Genomic DNA, 26,523 nt, shown 5'->3' on the forward strand with positions numbered 1-26,523 from the left:
AGCCTAAAATAATTTTCACCTCAAAGGCAGTCATTTCAAGCATTTTCCTCACTGTGCCCTTTGTGACTGCATCGATTTCCTGGCCGAGGCATGCGGTGCTGACAAACCTGGACTTGCAGGATAACCGTGATACACGAAGTGCAAGCAATTGAAGGATGTCTGGTAGCACACCAGCTTGCGCAAAGAAAAATGCAAACTCAAGTTGGATCCCACCAAAAAAAAAAGTCACTCAAAAGAGCACTTGAAACATGACGCCCAAGGCGGGTTTAAAGAGCTAAAAGCTCCAAAAAATGCAAAACCTTCAGCTTTTAAGCTGTATAGCACCAAATGAATCGGCTCCGGACTGAAAGGAAGATTATAAATGGTAGCAAATCCACTTAAGAGGATCAGAATGTGAAGACGGTTCTTCTCCTCAAAAGAATACACCTCTGGGGCTCGACCTCGCCGTTGCCCGAGTAGGAGGAAATGTGTGACAAAGGAGTGCACCGTGAAGTTGTAGGTTAAGAAATCTCTGATTTGCGGCCTAGTTGATCAGACTGTCTGGCAGGCCTCAGCTGGCACGCCTATCACAGCGCAGACTCAAATGGTGGGGTGAAATCACCTTCTTCTGTGAAATGCCTTTGTGTATGTCCTTAATGCCTATATGTCCATCCAGGATTTCATTTGGACGTACAGATTCTCAGATGTCCCCCACCCCTTCCTGAGCCGCTCTCCTCCTGTGACAGATTAGCGTCGGTGTATTAGCATGTTGTGCGTGCAGAATGCCAGAAAAGCTTGTCCTAGTCAAGAAAATCACATTAAAAACACTTTGAATCATTTTTCTCAAATTTGCAATTAACTTAAAAACCTCTACCGTCTTCTCTTTTGTAGTTCTTAAACAATCTTTTAATTGCCCTTATATTGTGCGTGCATTGAATGTCATGTTTCGGTGATACTATGACCATGTCTAATTGCCATCTCATTTGGTTTTGGGACTAACTACAAACTCTTTTGGGTGAAAAGCTTGTGAGACTTTGATTCCTTTTCAGAATTTATGCAAAAGGTATTTATTCACAATCCAAGATTGTCGACATGCCTGGTGTTGGTTTAATGGTTTGGGTGGTGGGCTTAGGATAGGCTGGAGGATCCTCGGGTCAACAATCCTCATGTGCATCATTGGACATTAATTTTCTAAACGTCATTAGTATAAACTGGCCTTTTCCTTTGATGCAGCATCAAACTTCAAGTGTAGAAATAACTCATCCCCACACCTCAACCCTGACTCTCCTCCCCCACCCCCTCCCCCTCTGACCAACAAACCCCTAACACTCAACCCCAACCTGGATCTCCCCTATCCACCCACACTCCTTTTCCATTTTTCTCCCCACTCCTCCCTGCTTTCCCGACCTTCATCGTCCTCCCCCATCTCCCCCTCTTCTCTTGTTTTTGGGCCAATATAATTAATGTGTGCAATCCTACCATAGGGCCGGCATGGTGTGAGGCAGTGAATTGAGAAAAGGGAGAGAACGTGGAAGTCAGAGGTGAGAAGAGGGAAGGTGAGTATAAAAGGGTGGAGAGTGTAAAGAAAATTACAAAAATTAAAAAAAAAAACAAAGGGAAGAGGTGGCAAGGGGGAAGGAACATGAGTTTCGACAAGAATAAAGACCAGGGCTGGAATGTATGGGATATACAGTGCCTATAGAAAGTCTACACCCCCTTTCAAATTTTTCACCTTTTGTTGCCTTCGAGCCTGGAATTAAATTGCATTAAATCAGACTTTCTGCACCTTTATTTACACATCGTAACCCACAACTTCCAAGTGAAAAATATATTCCACAAATTTCAAAAAATTAATTTAAAAAATACAAAACTAGAATATCTTGGTTGGATAAGTGTCCACCCCCCTGAGTTGATACTTGGTGGAAGTACCTTTGACAGCAATTACGGCTGTGAGTCTGTTGGGATAGGTCTCTACAAACTTTGCACACCTTGATTAGGAAATATTTGCCCATTCTTCTGTACAAAACGGTTCAACCTCAGTGAAGTTGCGTGGGGAGTGTTGATGGACAGCAATCATCAAGTCATGATGCAGATTTTCGATTGGATTTCGGTCGGGGTTGTGACTGGACTACTCAAGGACATTTATCTTTTTGTTCCTTAAGCACTCTTGTGTAGCTTTGGCTGTGTGTTTTGGGTCGATGTCATGCTGAAAGGTGAACTTCCGTCCCAATTTCAGCTTTCTTGCAGAGGGCAGCAGGTTTTCTTGAAGGATTTTTCTGTATTTTGCTCCATCCATTTTCCCTTCTATCCTGACAAGTGTCCCAGTCCCTGCGGATGAGAAACATCCCCATAACATGATACTGCCACCACCATACCTCACAATAGGGATGGTGTTCTTTAGGTGATGTGCTGTGTTGGGTTTGTGCCAAACGTAACGTTTTGCATTTCGGCCAAAAAGTTTCATCTTGGTTTCATCAGACCACAAAACTTTTGGCCATATGGCTTCAGAATCTCCAGAGTGGTATTTTTTATACCTCACATGGGACTCAAGATGGGCTTTTTTGAGTAATGGCTTCCTTGTGGCCACCCCACTATGCACGCCAGACTTGTGGAGTGCTTAGGATATTGTTGTCACATGCACACAGTAATTAGTCTTTGCCATAAAGGTATGTATCTCTTTCAAAGTTGCCATTGGCCTCTTGGTAGCCTCTCTGATCCGTCTCCTCCTTGCTTAGTCACCCAGTTTGGAGGGATGGCTTGATCTAGGCAGGGACTTTCTGGTACCATATGCCTTCCACTACTTAATGATTGTCCTGACTGTGCTCCAAGGGATATTCAAGGGCTTTGAAATATTTTTATACCCATCCGCTGATTTGTGCCTTTCCACAACTTTGTCCCGGAGATCATTTGAAAGCTCCTTGGGTCGCATGGTTGAGTCTTTGCTTTGAAATGCACAACCCATCAGAGGAAAGCTACAGGAACAGCTGATTTATTCTGAAATAATCAGAATCATGACAATTTAACACAGATGGAAGCCAATTAACTTCGTGTGTGATTTTGAAGGTGATTGGCTCCATACACCTGAGCTAATTTACAATTGCTATTATGAGGGGGTGGACACTTATCCAACCAAGATATTCTAGTTTTGCAGTTTTTCATTAATTTTCTGATATGTATAGAATTTGTTTTTCACTTGGAAGTTGTGGGTTACGATGTGTAAATCAAGGTGGAAAAAGTCTAGTTTAATGCAATTTAAATCCAGGCTATAAGGCAACAAAAGGTGAAAATTTTGAAAGGGGGTGGAAACTTTCTATAGGCACTGCGTGGTGGAAGAAGGGCTGGTCAAAATTCCAACATTTTGCATATCTAATGCTCGCAGGGGTTGCCTGGGGTAGTGGTTGAGGGGAGTGGAGCAGATACCCAGCCGGCCCCAGGTCCAACTCTTCCGAGGAGAAATGGGGATTTAACCCTTCATCATACACTCACTACCCGTGGCCATAACGATATTTTCAAACAATAGATTCAGACATTTTTGGATAGGATTGTGCTTTGAATTAAACTCTGGATGAAACAGCCAAGATGACCTCGAGAACCAACTGAGCTCCAATCTCGACATAACTCGGCAGTATCTATCCGGGTTCTTCTTGACATCTTTGTTCTTGGCTCCTTTCACACTTCTTTCTACTTTTTCACATTTCTCTTTATTCGTTCTAAGTCTTGCCTTTTCTTTTCTTTTACCTCTTTTACTCTTTATTGGGTAATCGATCGAGTCTAAAAAAAAAAAAAATCTCAAAAAAAATTATTTTGAGATTTTTTTTTCCTACCCTTATTGTCGGGTTTTCCGTCTGTGTGTGTGTGTGTGTGTGTGTGTGTGTGTGTGTGTGTGTGTGTGTGTGTGTGTGTGTGTGTGTGTGTGTGTGTGTGTGTGTGTGTGTGTGTGTGTGTGTGTGTGTGTGTGTGTGTGTGTGTCTGCAATGCGAGGCTCCACAGCACAAACCAGAAAACCGATTTGGGATGAAACTTGGTGAACAGGTGCCATATGAGCTGGGAGTGTGCGCGTTTGAGTTTCGTTGCTGAGCAACCACCCGTTGCTTAGGCCTAAGTCACATTTGCCATGGCGGCTGTGGGGTTTCCAAAATCTACGGCCACTAGCAATTATAGGGCGGCCGCAGTATTTCCACGGTCACACAATGTAGCAGTCACATATGTTTTTTTTTTTTCGGGGAGCCGCACGGCATATTTAGAAATTGTGGAGACCTAAAACGTGGGGTTGCCGCACGGTCTTTGATTTGATGTCGCACGGTGACCTTAAGGGGGCCCTGTGGCGGCCATAAAATTTTCAAGGCAGACGCAAGGTAGCCTCAAGGTGCCCGCAAGGTGACTGCAGGGGGGCCCTAAGGCGAACGTACGACCATACGGACGGTAACGAGTGGGTTCATTTTTTTTTTCCAGTTTTTTTTTGTTTCGGCTTGTCGAATTGCTACGGCGAACGTAGAAATGAAAAAAGTTATAACTCCGCGTTATAATTCCACGGCGACCCCTTCTTCTTCTTTCTTCTTTCGGCTGCTCCCGTTAGGGGTCGCCACAGCGGATCATCCATATGATCCGCATAGTGATTTGGCACATGTTTTACACTGGATGCCCTTCCTGACGCAACCCTGGTCGCCTCTTGCGACACAGGGATCTGGTACACCTATTTTAACCGGGGTATACACCGGCCCAGTACACTGGTGCTCATTTCGCCGACCTCGGAAGGATGACAGGCTGAGTCAACCCCCTGGTGTATTAATTCAGTGGCCCAACGGGGCTTGAATTCAGGACCTTTTTCATCCCAAGCCACTGCCCTAACCACTGCGCCAACACCAGGCTGCGCCAACCTAACCACTGCGCCAACAACCACTGCGCCAACACAACACCAGGCAACAACAGACAACCACTGTGCCAATTCCACGGCGACCCCTACGGCCTGTAAAAGATAGCCAAACGGCATAGGGCCACCCTGAGGCCACCGCAGAAACTCTGCGGCCGCCGCACGTTTCTGTCAATTCAGAGGGCGTACGGCTGCCGTATCCTCGCCGTAGAGCAAATGTGACTTAGGCCTTAGCAACGGGACTTTGAAATTTTTGAAAAATCATAAAACCTTTATTTTTTCAAAAATCATTTTTGAAAAATCATAAAACCTTTATTTTTTCAAAAATCGGCTTCCAGGCTTTTATGCGCACTATAATCAACCTCTTTATCAAAAATTTCCAGCCAGATCCTATGGAAACTGTCGGAGAAGATAGACTTTGAATGAACCCTGGTCAAAAACAATAAAAAAAAACGAAGTTCGTTATATCTCAGAGACTCAGAGTCAGATATACATGAAACTGGTATGGTAGGTTCATGGTATGCTCTCGTTATGTGTGAGAAAGAACCGTTGCTATGGACCCCTCCGTTGCCTAGCAACGGCTGAAAAACCTCTAAATGTGGGGGTATTTTAACGAAAAAACAATCTGCAGCATTAACCCTTGAAGCTAGAATCATTAATTTTCTTGTGCTTAATCCTCAGGTCATTCCCCATCGAACGGGCGCATCGTGTCAGGTTCTATTGGGTAGTCGACTACCCATGTCCGCCTACCGGCTTGTTTCTCTTTCTTTATCTGTTTAGGAGAAGTAAATTCTTGCAGATTTTTTTCTTATTCTGGAAGGCTCACTTTGCCATACATTATAGGTGATAACGGGGTCCGACAGTATACCTAACAACAGTCAGACTGGGCTGAGGAATTAACTTTCAACAGAACAGTGTGTGCATATCCAAACTGTGATAAGATCACACGATGAATAAAATAGCAGAAAAAGCTGAAGATCTCCTACAATGGTGTGAGGTCTGCTTGGCAATGCCTGAAAGAAACTGGCTTGGTACAAGATAAGAAAAAGCCAGCAAGATACAGAAGAACCTCCCATGGCAAGACGAACACTTGAAGTTGCTCAGCTTACAATGATATAAGAAAATTTAAGTGAACAGCATTACCCTCCAATTACAGGTGAGAGACGTGATTGGGTCTTGTTATTTATATGTTGACTGCTATTGACATTGAATGTCGTACGTGCTTGAGGGCCTCTGTGGTGCACATTTCTCTCTAGGCTGTCACTGATGATTCACCAGCAAGTGATGAAACTGGTTCGGCGGCTGAGGGGGCCGTGCAGCGTTGCGAATCTCATGTACAGTATGTTCGACTTATGAATGTCTGCAGCTGTAGAGGAACCCAGGTAGGGTTTGAAACAGCAAAGGGCTTACCTTGTGGAGCTTTTCTTGGTTGTTTTGCGCAACTTTAAACTTTATTCACACTGGATGTACACATCATAGAAGCAAACTGTAAATGGCGATGCACACAGTCTTCCTGTTTAACAACGGGTTAAACAAGAAGACAATGGGTGAGGAAGTTAATAACAGCTGTGAGAAGAACATTCACTGCTCATTCAGGAAAGATACCCACATAGGGATGAAATAATTCAAAGCAACTGGCTCGATGAATGACAAAGCATGATCCCTTAAATTGGTGAAGAGAATGTGGCCATTATCCAGGAAGCGTTTGAAAGGCATCTACGAAAGTCATTGTGACATGCATCTGGTGAACTAAACATCCCACAGTCACTGATGCAAAAAATTCTAAAAATGAAATTTCAAAGCCATACATATAAGCATCACGTGGTTCAAATAATTTTTTTAAGGGAAGAGAACTCCCATGCAAGGTTCGATTTCGGTCAACAGTTCAAATCAAAAATCCACAACAATCCCCCCGGGTTTGTTGACCACTTGACATTTTCTGATGAGGCAATCTTCCACATCGGTAGCAAAGTCTATTATGGCATTTGAAGGAAGGTAAAACCTCAGGAAGTCTGGCAATGTGAGCCTTTCCACAGTCATGGGTAACGATTGTGTTACATACATAGTCCACATTAAGTGTGTCCAGTTTATCTTGCAAATTAGGGGAAATAAAAGACTGCCCCTCCACTACTGGAATCCAACAGTAAGAAGATATAATCTAACCCAGCACAATTTATTGATGGGATGTTCTGTCTTCATTAACAAAAATGGCTCAAAGCCTTCTGTAACAAACGTGACTTTGGTCCGCAATCGGAAAGCCAGATTTTTGTACAGCTTTTACGGCGATATGGACTTACCACTAATGTTATCCTTTGTTACACATTTGTCATTTAGGTTGAGTTATGTTGTCACAAAAATAACAAGACCGTATTTTTAAAGGTTGTGCAGCTTGAGCATTTTGTTTCTTTCATGACGAATTGACAGATCGCATAACGATTGTTACTCTGTTTTCAACCCCCCAGCATTCACATTAAAGTATATTTTTGGCAAATTCAGGGTGTGGGATATCATAAGTAAAGTCTTTTTTCACATATAATCTAAACCAGTCTCAATCAAAAACGTATGTGTTCATATAAAACTCTTGGTAAATCTATTTCGTTTTTAATATAACACTTAAGACAAAGATTTATTCCCATCACAGTGAATAAAATTATATCTGCACGCTTTAAATTTAGGACAATAGCGGTTTTGCTATAAATAGTATATATCTACATTTATTTCCACCTAAAAACATGTTAGTGGTATTCTATGCATACTTTAGGAATTCTGTGATAGCTCCTGAAGATAAGACCCTTAAATGTAGCATATTACTGTGGAACAGCTCATATGAAAGACACTCACAAAAAATCAATGCATGGGTGTGCTCTCAACAATTCATGCATCATTGGTCCTCTCTACATTGAAGAAGCAACCGTGAACTGTGAACATTACTTTCTATTGTTGCATATTTTATCTGTCCCTAAACTACAATGATTAGATCTTTCAGATAGCACATTCTTCCAGCAAGATGCTCCCTGCCACGATGCTTCAAATGGTCTTGAATGATGGCTTTGCAGACAAATGCATCAGTAGATGTGCATCAATTTCTTGACCACCTCGTTCACCTGACCTATCCTCATTGGACTACATTTTATGGGCTATGTTAAAACTGTTGTTTATTCATCAAAACCATGTTCTTTTGATGAACTCAAAGATATAGCATCACATTTGTAATTAATGATATAAGTTGACAGCAACCGGAGAATGTTTTCAACGAGTTTTGAGCTGTATTTTGTCATTATCTAACATTCAATTACTTTATTGGAAATAATCAGCTCAATTAAGGGGTAATTACAGTCAGGTGTTTCAATCAATGGGATGACAATCAGGAGTAAGTTTGAGTTGACCTGCCCTTTATGAAATGCATAAACTTTGTTCGTCAACATCAGAGTCTGGTCTTCACCACACAGGTTTGTGGAAGTACGTCATGCCCCGATCAAATGAGATTTCTGAGGACCTCAGAAAAATATTTGTCGATGCTCATCGGTCTGGAAAGGGTTACATAACCGTTTCTAAAGATTTTGGGCTCTACCAATCCACTGTCATGCAGGTAGTGTACAAATGGAAGCAATTCAACACCATTGTTACACTTTCCAGGAGCGATCGTCCAACAAAAATCACTCCAAGAGCAAGGCTTATAATAATCCAGGAGATCACAAAGAACCCTAGGATAATGTCGAAGGATCTTCAGGCCTCTCTTGAATTGGGTAATGTCAGTGTTCATGAGTCTACCATCAAGAAAACACGAAACAAGAATGGTGTGCATGGGAAGATAGCAAGGAGGAAACCACTGCACTCCAAGAAGAACATTGCCCCCTGTCTCAAGTTTGCCAAAGACCACCTGGATAATCCAGAAGGCTGGTGGAAGAATGTTCTGTGGACAGATGAGTCAAAAGTAGAACTTTTTGGCTTAAATGAGAAGCATTATGTTTGGCAAAAACCAAACACTGCGTTCCAACATAAGAACCTCATCCCAACCATGAAGTGTGGTGGTGGGAGTATCATGGTTTGGGGATGCTTTGCTGTCTCAGGATCTCGATGGCTTGCCATCATTGACGGAACCATGAATTCTGGATTGTACCAGCAAATTCTACAGGAGAATGTAAGGGTATCCGTCCGTGAGCTGAAACTCAACAGAAAGTGGGTCGTGCAACAAGACAACGATCCTAAACACACAAGTGAATCTACAGCAGAATGGTTGAAGCAGAAGAGATATTGCTTTTTTTTTCTTTTCTTTTTTGCATACCTTGTCAAGGCTCGTATGAGAGCTAACACACAATGCATAGCAAGGTGGGGGGGGGCATGAGATGAGAGCGGTGGGAGTGGGAAGGACAAAACAGGGGGGAACAGAGACATTAGGAGATCTGTGGAAGGGCGAGGGATGGGGTGGGGAACATGGGGAATACATTACGGGGACTTTCAGGAAGGAAAGCAGGGAATTTGACAGAGGTCAGCTTGGGGTGGATTAAGGGGGAAGAAACGATCGAGGGTTTGGATGGGGGATGATAAGAGGTGGTGAAGAGCTGTTTTGAATGCCTGGAGGGAAGAATGGGATTGAATAGAGTGAGGCAGTTTATTCCAAAGGCAGGAAAAAAGAGGAATGAAAGAGTGAAGGTGAGAAGTGATTCGTGATTTTGGTAGTTTTACCAGAAGGGGGTTGTTGATGGACCTTGAGCGCACTGTGGAAATGTGGTGGGGACAAATCACAGAGAGAGCAGGGGGGCGGGGTTGGAAAGGAGACGGTAGAAGACAGAAAGACCACTGACCAGCCTGCGGTGAGAGAGTGAGAGGCCCAAAGACTCAGCCTCACCGTGGGAGATGCCAATGATCCGAAATGCCTTGGTTTCCACAGCGTGAAGCCGAGAAAGGTGGGAGGCAGGAGCACCAGCCCGGAGGGGAGAGCAGTACTCCATCAGACTGTGGATGAAAGCTTTGTAAGTGGTCAGGAGCTCAGGTGGGCCGAGGAAGGAATTTGCATGACGGAGGATTCCCAGTCGGCGACTAGCTTTGGAGGCGAGGTTTGAAATGTGGCTTTCCCAGGAAAGGTCATGGCAGATAGTGAGACCCAGGAGCTTGAAAGAAAGGACTTCTTCCTGAGGATTGTTGAGGAAGTGGATGGGGGGGGGGGGTTCTAAACGGTCCTTTCGCAGAGACATAGTGAGAGTGTGAGATTTGTCCGGATTGAAAGACATGTTCCACGTGTTGGACCAGTTTGTGAATTTACCCAGATCTGCAGTGAGCGAAGAAGCTGCGGCTTGCCGGTCTGAGGGATGACATGGTACGGCAGAGGGTGGAGTCATCATCAAAGAGATAAAGGATTTTCCAGAGAGTCGAGAGATCATTGATGAAAACCAGAAAAAGAACAGGGCCCAGAACGCTACCTTGAGGAACTCCAGCCTGGACAGGAAGAGGGGATGAAAGAACTCCATTTAGGGCCACACGATGACTGTGACGGGAGAGGAAGTCTGCAAGCCATGAGCGGACATGGCCTTGGATATCATAGGAAGAGAGTTTGGTGAGCAGGGCAGGGTGCCAGACTGTGTCAAAAGCACGCGATATGTCTTGGGATATGGCTCGGATTTAATATCTGGCATTGAGGACCTCCATCCATTGTTGGGAGAGCAGAAGCAGCATATCCAAGGTAGAGTGACCTTGTGTGAAACCAAATTGATGATCGCAAATCAAGCCATTGGAGAAGAGGAAGGATTTACTGTCTGAGGGGATGATGGATTCCATAACCTTGCTGATGATTGGCAGAAGGCTGATTGGTCTGTAGTTGCGGGGATCTGTTTTTGCACCTTTTTGTGCAGGGCAGTAATGTTTGCTGATTTCCAAGCAGATGGCAGATGACCTTGAGCAAATGAGAGGGTGAATAGAACAGAGAGAGGGTGAGCAAGAGTAGAGGAACAGGTTTTTAGGACACGTGGGCTGTTGCCGTCTGGACTGGTTGCAGAATCTGAGTCGAAGTTTGACAGCAAGCTCTCCACCTTGTCAGGAGAAAAGGACACAGAGTCCAGGGACAGTTTAATGTGACTGGGTAAGGTGGGTAGAGAAAGCAATGGGTTTTGGACACAAGATTTCGATGCAAACACCGAGTTTAGGCATTCAGCCTTTTCACGTGCGGTATCAGCAGTGGGCCATTTGAGGTAAGGGAGGGGATCGAGTGAAAACATACACCAGAAACAGATTTGATTAGACGCCACCAGGATTTTCAGGAGGGAGAGAGGTTTGAGAGTTCAGACTTGAGCTTACAAAGATGTTGTTTTCTGGCTCTCCTGAGGGTAGATACACACCTGTTCCAAGCTTTATGGAAGGAACTGAGATTACCCTCAGTTGGGTTTGCTTTCCATGAGGCAAAGGCAAGTTGTTTCAGGACAACTGCCTCGCCACAAGCTTCAGTGAACCGAGGGCGGGAGGAAGGGTAGGACAACTAAAGATGAGAGGGGATAAATCTGTGCATGAGGTAGAGCAAGTTTCTTTGAAATAATTCCGAGGATGAGTTGATGTTGGAGAAAGTAGTGATAGGAGACCAGTCTATAAGTGTGATGGCTGCTCGGAGACCCTGCCACTCGGCCTGAGTAAAATTCCAGACTCGACGGCGGTGAAGTGGTTCTCTGATAATAGCCAGAGAGATGTCCACTTTGACAAGGACGTGGTCAGAGGAACTGATTTGTGCGGAAGAAAAGCATCAGATATTGACAGGGAAATTTGTCAAAATCAGATCCAGCAAAGATGGAGTACCATTGGTTGAGATCCGGGTTGGGATATTGACCAATTGAGTCATTCCCAATGAGTCACAGAAAGCTTTTTCTGAAGTGTTATGACAGGTGAGAGAGGTACCCACACCTAGCCAACTGGCATGATGACAATTGAAGTCGCCACATATGAGGAAGAGAGAGTTTGGATGAGAAGATAGAAGTTGGTCCATGTTTTCGGATATTGAGGTGTAAATGGAGTCATCACTGTTTGGTGGACGGTACAGTACACATATAAACATGAGGTGGGAGTGGAGAGGAAGCCGTAGCCAGAGGTATTCCTGGGGGTGTCGGGGAGTGAGGGCAGTGCATGGAGAGTGAGGAATAGAGTTTTTGATGAAAAGAGCAACTCCTCCACCAGGACGAGGCTCAGTTCTGTCATACCAGAGGATGGAGTAACCAGGGAGAGATACTTGGGAGTCAGACACGTCTTGGGGGATGAAAGTTTCTGTTCAGCAGATTATGTCTGGTTTGTCAGTGGCAACCTGTATGGAAAGATCTGAAAGGTTTGGGTGAAGGCCCCAGATATTTGATGTCTACACTGTGAATGAAGTCAGGAGAGGAGGCTTTGGGTGCAGGGGGTGGGAGGGGAGGGGGAGGGTAGGACAAGGGACGAGGGGGGGGAGGTAAGGAGGGTTGTTGAAAGAGTGTGGGGGATTGCAGAATAGCTCGGGGAGGGGGCCGGTTGAGCTGGAGAAAAGGCTCTGTGGTGCTGGGGGAGAGGGGGGACAAAAGAGGGGGCAGAAGGCAGTTGAAGATTTGAGGAGGTGAAGTGAAGAGATGGAGGTGAGAGGGCAGTGGAAGGAGGCAGCTTTGTGGATGAGAGGGAGGGAATTTTGGAATGGCCAAGTCAGTGTCCAGACCTTAACCCAATTGAAATATTGTGGCAGAACCTGAATTGAGCAGTTCATGCAAGAAAGCCCACAAATATCTGAGTTGAAACAGTTCTGTAAGAAAGAATGGACCAAAAATCCTCCAAGCTGATCTGCAGAACTGAGCAAGAGTGAGAGGGAACGTTTGTTTGAAGTTATTGCTGCTCAAGGGGTTGCCACCAGTTACTGAATGTAAAGGGTCATATCCTTTTTCTGACAAAGAAATTGAATGCTGGATCATTTTGCTCAATAAATAAATGAAAAAGTAGATATTTGTTTAATCAGGTTCTCTTTATCTATTATTAGGAGTTAGATGAATATCTGATCACATTTTAGGTGAAATTTATGCAGAAATACAGAAAATTCAATCAAGGGTACAGAAATATTTTCTCACCACTGTATGTGGGTGTGTTTCAGGCGGTGGAACAGAGACCGCCGAGGTCTCAAAGTATCCAACTCCATTTTGTTGAGGGATCACGATTCATGGACCAAGTTATGAAGTTTTCTTGTTCTCAAAGTTTCATTCTGTGGGCTCTTTTCAGGATTGTCAAATGAGCCCCGGACAGCTTCCAACTGCAGTTGGTTTGCAGTAATATTCCCAGGGATCCATTTTATGATCTCATTGAGGTTCTGCAACATTCCCATTTCTCTAATTATCACTGATACAATTTTGGCATTCTTCAGATTCCAGGATTTTTTCACTTCATTTTTGTGGCCTTGGTTTGTGGACATTTTCTTGATTTTTGCATTGTTCAGCCCAAAATCACTGGGAACTGAAACCTCAATCACTTTTTCCGCTTTTGTAAGTGAGTACTATATCCAGTCGCAATGCTTTGTTTTCTATGTTCATGCTCGATGGGATAATCAGGTCATATGTGAGCATTTCTTCCTTTTTTCAATGATTGCTTTTGGATTATGTTTCCATGAGTTTTCTGGAACTAGAATGTTGAAAATTTTGCCAATGTGCCAGATTACTAAATATACGATGTTGTGCCTTTGCGTGTACAGCTGTTCTGGCATGAGTTTTTTACATCCCAATAGGAGGTGACTCGTGCTTTCTGTTTCTACCTTGCAGAACCTACACTTCTCCGATTGACTGAGTTCCACCATTTTCTTCAAGCCATTCGTGTAGTGTCCCTGGTCTTGGACATTTATGGAGTGACAGAGGTGTGGGATGAGAGTGCTGCATTTTATTAGGAGGGGGAGTGAGGAGGGGACAGAGTGAGAGAGAAGGTGGGGGGTCAGAGGAAAAAAACAAAACAGGTGAGGGGTGGAGGTGAGGTTAGCAAAGAGAAATGATATGTGACACTTAATGACCGAATATGAAAAGAAAAAAAAAAACATGTCAGAACAGTTGTACACACAACGACACAACAGAGTTAGTAAAGTCATCTGCTGGCACATTTGCAAAAACTTTGACATTCCTGTTCCATAAAATTTGTGGGAAAATGAACCAAAAGCAATCACTGAAGACATGGAAATGAAACCGCTCACGTACGACCTTATAATCCCATTGGGCATGAACATCGAAAACAAAGCGTTGTGACCACATATACTTTGGGACAAAAAAAGAGAAGAAATCATTGCTAATTGAGGTGTTTATACCAGTGATTTTGTACTAACGATGCAGAAATCAAGAAAATGGCCAAATACCAAGACTTGAAGAATGAAGTGAAAAGATCCTAGAAGCTGAAGAATGCCAAAGTTGTACCAGTGATGATAAAGAACCCCATGGGAATAATGACGAAGAACCTCACAGAGATATTAAAAACCATCCCTGGGAATATTATTACAAACAAACTACAGTTAGAAGCCGTCCTGGGCTCAGTAACGATCCTGAAGAGAGCCCTCGGCACAAAACTTTGTAAACAGAAAACTTCACAGCTTGGTCCATGAATCGTGACCCCTCGCCGAAATGAAGGTGGATACTTTGAGCCTGTCCTAGGAGGACTCCATTACACATTCTGAAACTCGCATATGTGGATACCAATCAACCACACTAACAACACACACACACACACACACACACACACACACACACACACACACACACACACACACACACACACACACACACACACACACACACACACACACACACACACACACACACACACACACACACACACACACACACACTGCCTTTTATTAGATTAGATCGATTAGATTAGATGGATTACACTTGAGTAATGTACATTGTACAGTGAGTTTTATATGTTCGTATCAGAACTTGTTTCTCCCTTCAGTTGCATTCACACCTGCCTGGTCTGGCCCTTGACCCTTTATGTTGTGCAAGGTGTTGTGCAGAATCATGTGAAGAGGAAAGGTGCTGTGTGCGGCATACAGATACACTGTATATTCGTCGAACCTCGATTTCATGAACTCAATTGGAATCGAGTAAATAAAAATCAAAAAGTATATATATACCAATTTTGAGGTGCATGACATCAATTGAACCTGATTTATTTCAGCTAATGGCATTTAAATTTTTAAAAATATTTATTTATTTATTTATTTACCAACAGCTCACAATTACGGTGGACAAGGCAACTGAGATGCACAAGTTGATTCGTTAATCGGTCCGTCATGCTGTACATGATGAACGGTAAGGTACCAATTTCACACTGAAACAAACACATTACAGCACAGGTGAACAATGACGTAGTGGAATCGATTTTCACAATTGTAATGTAGGAACACTGTATATAAAGGGTGAGTCACAAAAGTTGGGATCCGTCCATTCACGATCTGGAGTCCGTCAGGTTGTGTCCATCTTGTATATCATGGTGTTTCTAATAATACAATTGTGCAAATGGATTTCACTCTGCATCGGTTGCTTCGCTCTTCTGCTGATTTAAAATGAGCAAAAACACTCCACTACGTCATTGTTCATCCGTCATACAGTGTTGTTTTGGTGAGGACTTTCTCGAAAGAAAAATGTGCTTTTTAGTGACGAAATGTTTATGTAAATGATTTTTTTCATAAAAACCACTGATCATGAAATTGTGGTTCTGTTGTGTTTTGATAGAGCAGATCTTTGGGCCAGTACTGTAGATGGATAAGGGAAAAAAACGACAATCCTTTCTCCAAATTTAAATTTTAAGGTGCATGACGTCATTTGAGCCTGATTATGAGCTCATGGCATTTTTGAAATTCAATACAAGAAAACATTTTTTTAAAAAATTTATATAATTTGAGGGCTGGCAGGATAGCTTGGAGGTGTGTGTACCACTCTGAATTATCTAACCTGGGTTTGAATCTTGACTCGGCTGTAAACTGCTGCCTTGGTGTTTTGCCTACAGGGTGATGCATTCCATCAGAATGACTTGAAGCTGGAGGACCCGTTTTCGGTTGTGGATGTTAAAGATCCGACGGTTTCTTTTGCGAAGAGTCGGTGAGTCATCACCGGCATGCTGAACAAAATTACAAACTCCTACGACACGAAACGAACGTCAGGCTCGGTTTGGCCGTACCTCGGCGGACCCCGCAAGGAGGTGAGAATAATTGGGGCCGTTACGTGTGGTTATCTTTAATGTAATTTACGTAATGAACACTTCTCAATTAACCTGCGATGATTGATGGATGTATTACAAGTGATGTGAGCTGGTCATAGCCCGTTGGCCTTTCAATCGGTCACCTAAGAAGGGCTAATAATTTGAGTGTTGCATACAATTATGACGTTAATTATAATGATTGCCTGATTTGCAACATCATGCTTTGCGACTGTAGTTTCTGCATGAGACCCAAACTTTGTGCAGATGTGATTTCCTTCTCATTCCGTTTTGTAATCCACATCTCTGTGAGATGTGAATGAAATGATGATGCATATCAAACGGGGATAATCAGCTGTCTTCAGATCAAAAGTTGTGTTGTTGTTCGTCTTTCGGCTGCTCCCGTTAGGGGTCGCCACAGCGGATCATCCGTTATGATCCGCATACTGACTTGGCACAGGTTTTATGCCGGATGCCCTTCCTGACGCAACCCTGGTCGCCTCTTACGACACAGGGATAAGGATTGGGTTTCACCATGATTCTGGGCTGCCCTACACCCTCTCATCACGCGGCCCATTGCAGGGCGCCCGTCCTCAAGCGATCCTCCAACCCAAGCCTCCGAGTATCCGGATTACAGGCGCACGCCACTACGCCTGGTTCTGTCTTCAGATCAAAAGATGGATCATGTAATGATTTTGCAAAAACGACACAATCATTCAGAAAAAGAGTGCCGTTTGTCGTCATCGTCGTCGTCGTCGTGATCATCTCATCTAAATGCAAAAGGAACTGAGTTTGTCTGTCCTTAACATTTTATTATAAACAGTTTCTGCTGTTGTACCGTTAAAAAGCTAATAATCAATTTGTTCCTTTACTCCACAGTCACATTTTCTCTACGGCGAGGATACGGTGGCCGTACCCCCCCCCCCCCGAATTGACAGAAACGTGCGGCGGCCGCAGAGTTTCTGAGGTGGCCTCAGGGTGGCCCTAGGGCATATGGCTATCTTTTACAGGCCCCAGGGGTCTCCGTGGAATTATTGCACGAAGTTATAACTTTTTTCATTTCTAGGTTGGTCGTAGCAATTCGACAAACCGTAGCCATGACGTAGATGTATTCCACATCGACCGTACGTAGGGCGTACGGTTAGCTTGTGTTATTTGTGCGGCTGCCGTAGGCTCTTCTCAATGAAAAATGAATTTTTCCAACCCCCCCAAAAATTACAAAAAAAATACAAAAGCACGTTCGCCTTAGGGCCCCCCTGCGGTCGCCTTGCGTCTGCCTTGAAAATTCTATGGCAGCCGCAGGGACGCCCTAAGGTCACCCTGCGACATCAAATCAAAGACTGTACAGCACCCCCACGTTTTCAGGCTTCACAATTTCTAAATACTCCGTGCGGCTCCTCAAAAAATAAAAACATATGTGACTGCTACATTGTGTGACCGTGGAAATACTGCTGCCGCCCTATAATTGCTAGTGGCCATAGATTTTTTAGACCCTACGGCCGCCGAGCCAAATGTGACTGAAGCATTAATCACAACACTTGCCGGTTTCAACGGCCCGTGTTTCTGCGACTGAGGAAGAAGAAGCAGGAGATAGAGCTTCATTATATTGGTTCCAATGGCAGCATTTATTATTCTACAACAGCAGGAACCCTTTACAAGGACAAGGGAGGAACACACAAAATAATATCTAGTAATACTTCTCAAAGCAATAGAAAAATGTATAAAAGTACATGGAAGGAGCACACAAACACAACAACAGCAACAATAATTACAACAATTATGTGTTGTGAAAGATCCTTTTTTTGTGCATTTTACTTCATTTTACATCCTCATTGTCACTCACAGACACATGCAATATGATTGTGAAGTCCAACATGCTGTCTTTTTATTAAACCTGTCAGTGAAGCGATTGCAGGCATGCCTTGTTCTCGTGAAAGAGTGTTGGTGCTGTCATCACAGTCTCTTTGCAAAGGTTGTCCAGGCTGGTTTGCCGTTGCCTTCCCAATAGTCAAGACAAGGCAGGAATTTTGTTCAGGGTAACGGCGATAGCTCGCCTACTCCGCACGAAGGACACTGTGGGATCTTTAATATCTTCCGACTACTGCTGGCAGAAGAGTCCTTCCGCTCTATATCCTTCTGAAGGATGGCATATACAATGATGCATTGCCCTCGATGTAAAACACCAGGGTGACTATTTATAGCTGGGTCAAGATATACCTCTAGAGTCTGGACTATCCTGCCAGCCCCACAGGATCGAGTGTAAAATTATATTACCATACACGCAAGGCAAAAAGCAGGGTTAAGGAAGTTTCACTCTGTCTGTCTGCCTGTCTGTCTGCCTGTCTGCAGACGTCAGTCTGTGATCGAGGAACTCCTTAATTTTAATTGAATGTAATATTTTAGTCACTGTAGAACATGTATCGGAACACGAATCGGAACATGACCCTGTAGTTCAGCTGTGCTTTGACTCTGAATTTGGCTAATTGTACGGAATCTCGTCCTGACCGCACATGTGCCACGACGAATGAGATAATTACCCCTTACACGTGAAGTGGAAGGTGGGGTTAAGCAATTGATTCATGTCCATCCGTCCATCTATCTGTTATCAGTTTGTGATCAAGGAACAACGGATTTAAATTAAATGTTATATTTTGAACTTGAATCGGAAGACAAGTTTCTCGTTTTACCGTACCTCGGCTCTGTGTTTGTCCCCATCTCACATGCACAGAGTAAAGTGAGATAATATTTTTTACTCTGTCTGCATGTCTGGCAGTCAAACAACATTGAAAATCATTCCAAACAGAAAAACTTACTGTTTTTAAGGATGTTATAATGGACACATACTACAAGCGTGAATAACGAATGTAATGTGTAGATGCTGCACGGAAAATGATGCTAAAACTGGAATTTTTTTAATATTATATTACTTTTACAATCTTTATTTTATTTAAATTGAATTATATACTTGAGGACTGTAGAACACAAATCGCCTTCTTAATACTGTACTTCCAAGAACCTCCAGTTTTGCTATACTTCAATTTAAATAAAGGTTCAATGGGGTGGTGTATAAGTGTGGTGTTTGTGACTGCTTCTGGAATACTTCAATAGCACTAAACTTCCAGATTTTTTTTTAATGATGGTAAAAATCAGTATCAATATATTCTAGTACCGGTCAGTTTTCTATCTGTCTGTCATGCTACGCCATTATGTCTGGGACGTAATATGGCATAGGAAGGCTTACTGCAACTTCCGCCATTTATACTTTCATGGAGTTCCGGACGAACACAGCATCGAACCTGTCGTATTAACAATCGCCATCTCCTAGCTTTGCGTTTTCCGTTCAGTGTGAAACACAAACAAAACGATTGTTAAAATGATGATAAAATATCGAAACGATAGGTGTCACGGGCCTTCCAATGACAGTATCCATTGGCCTTCGGCTTCATTTCTTAGGCCTCGCCTTCATGCCGCTTCCAGGTTTTTTTTCTTTTTCCTGGAGCGATCGATGCAGCATTCCATATTTCCTGCTTAGGATGCCCCCCCCCCAAGAGAGTTTAAGGCTTTTACCATGGGAGCAACAAATTAGCCAAGTTTCTTTATACAGTAATATCGTTTTCGTAACAATAAGAAGAAGAAGAAGAAGAAGAAGAAGAATGTAACAACGACGACAACTTGAAAGGCACTTGATACAGCGTATACCTCCGCCACGTAATGCCTGATCCATGAGAAGATATCTGGCCCAAGACATTTTTACAGCGTGTGCGCTGTATACAATTGCACCGACTTTGAAATGTCCCCGGTGTCTACTACGTCTCCGGTGTCCCGGTGTCCCCTCCCTCCTCCACGTGCCTGTGACAGCCAATGACGGCTGTCCGGTAGATGCAGTGCGTAACCTCGACCGAAATGGCGACAATTGACGGAAATACCCAAGTATTTCAATGGAAATTTGTGAAACTAACGTGTTATATATGTGAAAACCATTGAATTTATTGCTTGACGGAAAAAAAGCAAGAAACGCGCCCCTCTCATGTACGAACGACCGAAAGACGTCATTTCCGCCCACCATCGCATTTCGCGCCGAAAGACGTCATTTCCACCCACCATCGCATTTCACGCCGAAAGACATCATTTCCGCCCAACATCGCATTTCGCGCCGAAAGACGTCATTTCCGCCCACCATCGCATTTCGCGCCGAAAGACGTCATTCCCGCCCACCATCACATTTCGCGCCGATCGCCGAACGCTGAAAGCTAAGTTCTTCTTATGCCATCATTCTTTTGTGGCCTCCTGCCACGCTGTATCAAACAATTTCATTCCTTCTGTTATATATAAAGGTGCTTGTCACAATAACAACAAGATTTTTACATTTCAAATATTAAGTACGCTTTTTAATTGTTTTTCAACTGAAAAAGCATAAATTGCATATTTTAACATTAGTGTACTCATTTGCTTCACCACATGCACTATATTGAAGGATTTCACTTGTTTTACATATAATGCTATATATCATTTTTGGCCCATCTCTCAATGGTGAAGAATCACTTTAAAATTAAATAATCCTCGTATCCAGATTCGGATTCAGATCTTCACCAAAATCGAATCAATTCGTCATTCCTACACACCCAACGTGTCCACCAAGTTTTATCCGAATCCATCTGCAACTTTTTGAGATATCGTGTTATATATTGGTTTAGCCCTATCTCTCAATGGTGAAGAATCACTTTTAAAATTATCAGATCCGGATCCGAATCCGGATCTTCACCAAAATCTAATCAGTCCGTCCTTGCCACATGACGAACCCGTCCACAAAATTTCATCCGGATCCGTCAACAACTTTTTGAGATATCCTGCACACAGACAAACAGACAAGCCGGTAGGCGGCATGGGTGGTCGCTAGACTAAGGCGAATTTTAAAAATGTAGATAAGAGAACACATCACATGGCATTTTTACCGTTCGTTGTTCCATATAGGAACATGACGAGCAACTGTCCATTCATCATATGTGTTCGATTCCCAAACGTAGAGTTAGGGAATCCCAACGCGAACGTTGGGGTGAAAGCATATAGTAATATAATTGCATACTAGTCATACAGTTTTTGATGGATCGGGCTGAAATTTTTTGACAAAGAGATTGATTATAGTGCGCATAAAAGCGCAGAAGCCGATTTTTGATTTTCGAGAAAAAAGAATTTTCGGATTTTTTTCAAAAATTTCAAAGTCCCATTACTAGGCAACGGCGGCGTTCATAGCAACGGTGCTCAAAAGCACACAACTAGATCCTGGTATGAACCTACCAGTCAAGTTTCATCAAAATCAGTTGACTCCTCCAGCCTCCAGCCTCCAGCCTCCAGAGCTGTCCATTACATACAAACAAACAGACAAACGGAAAACCTTAGAATAAGGGTACTCTAGCGACCACCCAACAGAAAGGGGTGAAAACATAACCTCCTTCACCTTCCGTGGTGGAGGTAATAATATAGTGACTGTGATCGTAACACTGCAAACCCTTTGTCGAGACTGCAGTGTTATTGGATTGAAGCGGTGTATTATTAATGACTCAATGAGAAGCCGTGTACTGGTCGTCAAATTATTCCAGTGGTCCGATGAGAGAGAGATGACCAAACATGTCAACGCTTGCATGAATAGCTCTCCATTGCAGCGACATTCCACGACGCCAACTCGAAGAACAAATATGCACGTACTCGATCAACTTGTTGGTGCGGGTGAAGGAAGTCGAAAACGACCCATGCATTATGCTGATTTGTTGTTGCAACTGGGTGAGGGGCACCTGCCTTCTGTGGAGGGTAACCTATATTATGATGTCAGTGCATTACCGCCTGCTGTTTGAATGAACTCTTGCGATGACGTCATCAACTATGTGTATGCCGGACTTGAAGAACCGTCCAATCGTACAAATTCTGACTGATTGGCATCATGTGCGATTTTTAACCTCAACAAATAACACGGTTGATCTTCTCAACAGTAAGATCATTGACTGCCTGCTGGGTGACACGTTCATCGTCAAAAGTGTGACTCTGGCCGATCAAAAGCGATCTGCCCTTTATCCACCTGAGTTTCTTAACTCCGTCAATGTTTCAGGTGGTACCCACCACAGAAGATGTCACTGAAGGTTAACACTCTCATCATTCTGTTGTTAAATCTCAATCCTCACGATGGCCACTCTAACTTAACAGATTACATCTTAACCAAGGTCAATGATCGTCTTCTTGAGGCACGGATGTTCGGTTGTGAGCATGCCAGGTCTATTCTCCTTATTCCTAGAATTCTTCTGGTGGGATGAAATATAGGAGACCGGTCCTGAAGTCTGATGGCTGCTTGCAGTCCCTGCTCGTTTGTTTGAGTGAATTGTCAGACTCGCTGGCACAGAGGCTGTTCTCTGAGAATGGCCAGAGAGATGTTGACCTTCACAAGCACATGATCAGATGTGCCAAATGGCGGCAGAGGACGAGCAAGATACATTGTCGGGAAGTTGGTCATAACCAAATCCAGAAGAGAAGATTTGGCATTGGGAGAAATCTGGGTTAGAAAATTCACGGATCGAGTCAGTCCCATGTATTCAGAGAGAGAGAGAGAGGTAGATGCAGTCATCACTGTTGGGAGGACGGTACAACACACAGACAAACAAGAAGTGGGAGCGGAGGGAAAGTTGCAGCCTCAGTACTGCTGTGGTTTGTGAGGTGTAAGATCAGTACACGGAGAGTGAGAATTGATGTACAGCGTGACTTCGCCGCCAGGACGGTGTTCAGGTTAATCAAACTGGAGGAGACAATCGGCAGGGAGAGACACTTAGGAGTCAGGGATGTCCTGGGAGAGGAAAGATTCCATTAAACAAATGATGTCCGGTTTATCGACAGTGACCTAGATGATGAGATCTGTCAGGTTGGAATGGAGGCCCTGGATGTTTGAGGTCCACACAATTAGGGACAGGGGGAGAGGAACTGCTGATAAAGCGTAGTGATGTGGAAAGGAGGAAGGAAGGGTGTTGGGTGGGAGGAAGTGGGAAGGGGTTGTGGGGAGGGGCAAAGCTGGGAGTGGGAGGAGCGTGTATGAAGCTGAGAGGGGGCAGGATGAGGAGGGAGCAGATTGGGGGGGACGGTACTGACATGGAAGGGGTTGACACCATGAATGGACATGAAGGGGAAATTTTTGTGTGGCAGCCTTTGCAAACTTGATGCCTCAGGATTGCCAGACTGGATCACCTGCGACAGCTTTCCTGGGTAGGATGGTGGTGAGAATGCTTTTGGTTGAAGGAATTGAGGAAAATTTGTTTATAAGTGAAACAGGAGGCTGGATGAACTTAGAATTTAGGAGTGAGGAAGTTTTGGGAAATAAGTCTCGTCAAAGAGAAAAGGAAGAGATTTTGATGATGATGAATAAGTAGAAGAATTAATGGGTTGTTCCTCATGGAGTAATACGAAGAGTACGGTATTTTAAAATACATTTTGGAAAGGTTTTTTTATGTTGTGAAGAGGTTTTAAGGAAAATAAACGTTTTATTCAGTTTGAGGATGCTGTGAAGAAGGGATAGGAAAAGAAGTAACTCAGCACTGAGATTTAATTTTGGTTTTTTTCTCCTGATGCTGTTTTTGTTGGTTGTTGGGTTTTTTTCAGAGGTTTTTTTTCCTGTTTTCTTGTTTTTCCGAGTGAAGAAGGAGAGCTATTGGTTCACGAGTCAGTAAGTGACCACTATATTCGTTATTGGTGTCTGTCTGTCTCTCTGTCTGTCCTGAGCATAGCTTCATGGGTTTTGATCCGATCCTGATAAAATTTTGGTGGGAGGTTTATATCATGATCTAGTTGTTTTTTCCTGAAAATGGGCGTGGTACACCCATTATGGGTAGAGCCACGCCCAAAAAACATTTGTTTTTAGGGGTAGCCAATTTCAAGTAACATCTTCTCCGAGGGGGGTTGTCGAATCTGGCAGGGGTTTCGGTGTTTGGTTAGCTCAATGGCACCTGCATAGCCCCACAGAGCTCGATTTTTCATTTTCATCCCAAGGTCACAAGGTCACGAACTTAGAAAATTGCGAATTTTGACATAAAAATCGTACGACCGCCCAAACTTTGAGAGCTAGGATGACAATATTTTTTATGCATAATCTTGAGGTCATTCCCCACCTAAAGTCTTCAAACCATTTTTCTCTATCTCGAACACCTTGCCCGTGGCGCCCCCTTCAAGTTTGTTTTTACGCTGATTTCATCAAAGTATGGATAATCCGATGAGTGTGAAATGCCATAGAGCCTTATATGACATTATATTGTTCCTGGAATGTTCCAGAGGAAGTTTTGCACCAAAGGTCGTAATCCTTGACCTTTGACCTTTAAAGGTCACAAAGGTCAAATTTTCAGTTGTGGGAATCGAACTGGATTTTCGACCTTCTTCGACAATCTAACTCCAATAAGCTATAGCACGTATCCTGTTTCCTTATTTTAATGTCCACAACATTGTTTTGTGACCTTTAAAGGTTATGCAAAGGTCAAATTTTGAAAGTTGTTGAACGAAACCGGGTTTTCGACATTTTGCGGCTAATAACCCGTCACTCGTACCACATCATGTTGATCATTTTTATAACTTGGTCAAAAATTATCACATTGTCTCATCCTTGACTTCTGAAACGATCTACATCGTCAAATACCGCTCGTGAACCATCGTCGTCTTCAGACTTGTATTGTTTAAACTTTTGAGGGAGGAGTGGAAATGGATTGAGCTGAAATTTCAGTAGTAACAATAACTGGAAGAAAAGGTGCGAAAACGAGGCAAAGAACAGAGGGCAACCACACTCAACTCAACAGAAGGCCCGACTTAATGCAGGAAACAAATTAAATGATTCAACGCAGCAGGATATGGTTTTGGGACAGAAAAATTGATGATAAACATGAACAGCATAATATGGATAAAAACGAAACGGTAAAACATAATGTAGATGGTCGGGGGGAACTTAGCTTGGAAGAACTGGGAAAAGCGAGCGACAATCGGTCGTCCACATGCGACGATCCCTGAACCGGAAGTGAATATATTTTTTTTTCATCAATCTGTTTGGCTGCCACTGCGATGGGTATCATGTTCTATAAACTCTTTGGTTGTTTTATTCTGCCTTTCTGGCTAACTGAGGTCGAGAGGACGAAAGAGCAATTCAATCATCCTAGCCAGGAGTCTGGGGCTGCCAAATCTCCAGTGGGGACCAGGAGTGGCTCCCTGGTGGAGGGGTGAAGGCTGAGGGGGCAGCACTCGGGTGGAGACTTTGTCTCTGAATTCATCCCGATCGCACTTGTGCAGAGAGGAGTGAAATAATACCTGTAATCTGTCTGCCTGCCTGGCGGTCAAAAACAAGATTGAAAATCATTCCAAACAGGAATCTTATTGTTTATCAGGATGTCATAAAGGACACAAACTATAGGCATGAATAACTAATGTAACATGTTTTGATAGGGTGGTTTAAAAGACGGCATCATCGGTAATAAAATTCCGAAAAAAGGTTGTTTTTTTTATCTACAGCCTTTAAAACCTTTTTCATTTCAATTGAATTATATCCTTGAACACTCGAACACAAATCGCCTTGTAGTCACTTTGAAAAAAAAACATTTAGTAGTACTTGGACAAAATATTACGCCATCTCGACCAATCAAATTGAAATGTTTTTCAGAGCAGCCACTTCACTCTCTCAGCGTTGGAGAATATCGAGATTCGGACAAAATCAGGAAATATAGATTGTGTTCTGAAACACAAAGTAAGAGTTGAAAACATCCTTCGCATCTTTTTTCGGGTTCAAGACTGAGTGGGGAAAGGTGTTCCATGAACTCTCTCGAGTCCACATTTTGTCGATTGATGCATTTCTCAATAGCTTGAGGTTACAGATGGAAAAAAATTATCAAATAGTTTTGTGTGCATCACGTGCCTGTCAGTTTGCCTTATTGATGAAAGCATGGCTGTGCCACTGACGCAGTGCCCCCTGTAGATTACAGCAGGAATTTGTAACTTATTCAGAGTACCATTGATAACAAGCTCCATCTACACAAAAGACAGTGGAATCTTTAGCGTCTACCAATTAGTGTTGGCAGATGGAACAAACTGTAACGTATATCCAAGAGAAGGCACATACACACTGATGTATCACCCTGCTTGCAAAACACCAAGGTGACAATTTATAGCTGGGTCGAGATTCAAACCCAGGCGAGACGGCTCAGGGCCCAGTGAGAATACCTCGAGGCTATCCTGCCAGCCCATATGCATTTTATGTATAGCCATTTTAAGGTACTCGGTATCAAACAGATGGAAAGATGGTCATTCTCGAGACAACTGAGTACGTATGATTAGTTTACCCATGCATCTCACGTTCTCACATGAAATACCGTACGGTACCTGTCTGATAAATAGCCTTACATTCTCGCATCTCATTGTACTGTATATTAGTTCCATTTGTCCATTCATGAACACTAATTTTCTGTATTTGTTGATAATTTGTCACTAAAGATGAATAACGACTGTTTCAAAGGGTT

General features: G+C 43.3%; 1 long non-coding RNA gene across 3 annotated transcripts in view; it reads left to right on the forward strand.

Annotated features, from left to right (window-relative positions):
- LOC147013878 (uncharacterized) overlaps positions 1-26,523 on the forward strand; it is an 83,165-nt gene that overhangs the window by 25,411 nt on the left and 31,231 nt on the right. The window contains exons 3-7 of one of the 3 annotated variants that reach the window (XR_015050546.1): positions 1,464-6,231; positions 13,591-14,912; positions 15,041-15,120; positions 15,818-16,009; positions 16,416-19,050. This is a non-coding gene — a long non-coding RNA (uncharacterized LOC147013878). Of the gene's footprint in view, positions 1-1,463; positions 6,232-13,590; positions 14,913-15,040; positions 15,121-15,817; positions 16,010-16,415; positions 19,051-26,523 lie in introns of those variants that run through there. The other 2 variants (XR_015050544.1, XR_015050545.1) reach the window with 2 other exon arrangements.

The sequence above is a fragment of the Eptatretus burgeri genome, chromosome 13 (genome assembly GCF_056783735.1).
Source record: "Eptatretus burgeri isolate ZD-2024b chromosome 13, Ebu_testis_v1, whole genome shotgun sequence".
Taxonomy (NCBI): Eukaryota; Metazoa; Chordata; class Myxini; order Myxiniformes; family Myxinidae; genus Eptatretus; species Eptatretus burgeri.